At 50.5% G+C, this 2,038-nt stretch overlaps 1 pseudogene; it reads left to right on the top strand.

Moving 5' to 3' along the window:
- LOC126398248 (inverted formin-2-like) overlaps positions 1–1,845 on the top strand; it is a 16,778-nt pseudogene extending 14,933 nt beyond the window's left edge.
- Positions 1,846–2,038: the final 193 nt, after the last annotated feature.

Genomic DNA, 2,038 nt, shown 5'->3' with positions numbered 1-2,038 from the left:
AAATTCAGTGAGTTATTCTATTTTACTTGTGCATACAGCTCCTTCCTCAATAGAAGTGAATGCACTGTGGAGGCGAAGCGAGACCCATCCAAGATGGCGGCTGGCGAGGACGTCGGCTCTGACAGGCAGCGGCAGTCAATGCGGCGTCTATGTATACATGTCTATGGTAACAGCTGTATGATTTCTGATGAATCTGCTCACTTCCTGTTGTTACTGATGACTTCCTGTCAGGAGAACGAGACTCGCAGGCAGCAGGAGAAGAGGAGGAAGCAGCAGGAGGAGGACAGGAAACAAAAAGGAGACACAAACAAGATCAGTGAGTCAAAGTCTGTCATTTGAGACGACTAAATATTTGAACAAAACATGTTTCTGCAGTTTAAAGTTTCTCTGTCTCTGTGTCTGTGTCTGTCCTCCAGTCAGGAAGGACGTGTCCAACCAGGACGAAGGCTGCATCATCGACAACCTGCTGGCTGAGATCAGGAAGGGCTACAACCTGAAGAAGACCAGACCTCGAGCTGAGAGGGGCAGCAGAGTCCACGGTGAGGACGGAGGGGGACTGTGAGGGATTAATAAGGACTGTGAGGGACTGAGGAGGACTGTGACAAACTGTGGGGGACTCAGGGAGACTTTGAGGGACTGTGGGGGACTCAGGAGGACTGAGGGAGACTGTGGGGGACTCAGGGGGACTAAGGAGGACTGTGGGGGACTCAGGGGGACTGAGGTAGACTGTGGGGGACTGTGATGGACTCTTTGACCATAAGGTTTGTGCCTGTATTGTGGTCGTCAGATCATCCTGTGGGCCTACAGAGGTCAGCAGCTGTGGACGAGTCCGACACGACTGTTTCCAGCCAATCAGAGAAGCCTGCAGAACCAGCAGAGACAGTCCAGACCCCCTCAGATCCACCAGCTACATCAAGACCAGAACCAGGGTCAGCTGAGACTGACAGAAGCCCTTCAGAGAACCAGAACCCCTCTGAACCATCCACCTCTGCTGCTGCTGCTGCTGCTGCTGACACCGAGCAGGACCCGATCAGGACCAGACTCCAGGACTCTGAGGTGAACTCCTGTGGTCCTGACCCCAAGACCAGGGACAGGAGTCCTGCAGGAGAGAAGGAGGTCCAGCTCAGACCGAAGGAGTCCGGAGAACACAAAGAGGAGTCTGACTTTGAGGAGATCACATCATCAGAGGTGAGAAGAACCAGCGATGATCCAGAACCAGCGAAGGAGTCCAGGACCAGTTCAGCAGGTAACGTGTCAGTGATCAGCTCTGTGACGGGCTCAGTGTTTCCTGTCGTCTCTGTGACCGACCAATCAGAGTGTGTGTTTGATCTGCAGGAGGAGCCGCAGCCAAACACCAGAAGAAGAAAGGCTGCGTGACGCACTGAGGTGACAGAGAGCCTGACAGGACGAACTGAGGGCACGCTGACGTTACTGAGGATCGTCTTCTTCTGTGGTTCCTCCTCCAGGTGAACAGAGAGGGACTCGTCTCCATGGCGACAGGACTGAATCTGTCAGAAACACAGACCAAAACCTGGTCACGTGTGTGTGTGTGTGTGTGTGTGTGTGTGTGTGTGTGTGTGTGTGTCTGTGTGTGTGTGTGTGTGTGTGTGTGTGTGTGTGTGTGTGTGCGTGTGCGTGTGCGTGTGTGTGTGTGTGTGTCTGTGCGTGTGTGTGTGTGTGTGTCAGTCTGATGTGATTTTATCAGTAAACTCTGATCAATCAGTTACTAATCAATTAATGGTTGTGATGATCAGTTGTTTTTGTGTTTGATTATAAATTGATCATTTATTGGTTTTTACATCGATTGTTGATCAATAATAAAAACAACCTGTTTGTAGACCTCGACTAGAGTTTCATTTCAGTTTATTGAGACAATAATTAGCAGGTAAATTAATTATAGAAATATAATCAATAGAAATATTGAGAGGAGGAGCTCAGCCTGTCTGAACACAGAGTGGCCGCAATTGTGGGTGACACTGCTCTCTCAGGGGTGGTGGGAGTGTCTCCATGTCTCAGTGTCTCCATGTCTCAGTGTCTC

The sequence above is a fragment of the Epinephelus moara genome, chromosome 12 (genome assembly GCF_006386435.1).
Source record: "Epinephelus moara isolate mb chromosome 12, YSFRI_EMoa_1.0, whole genome shotgun sequence".
Taxonomy (NCBI): Eukaryota; Metazoa; Chordata; class Actinopteri; order Perciformes; family Serranidae; genus Epinephelus; species Epinephelus moara.
Note: the sequence above shows the minus strand (reverse complement) of the source record. Positions and strands in the feature narration are given on the sequence as shown.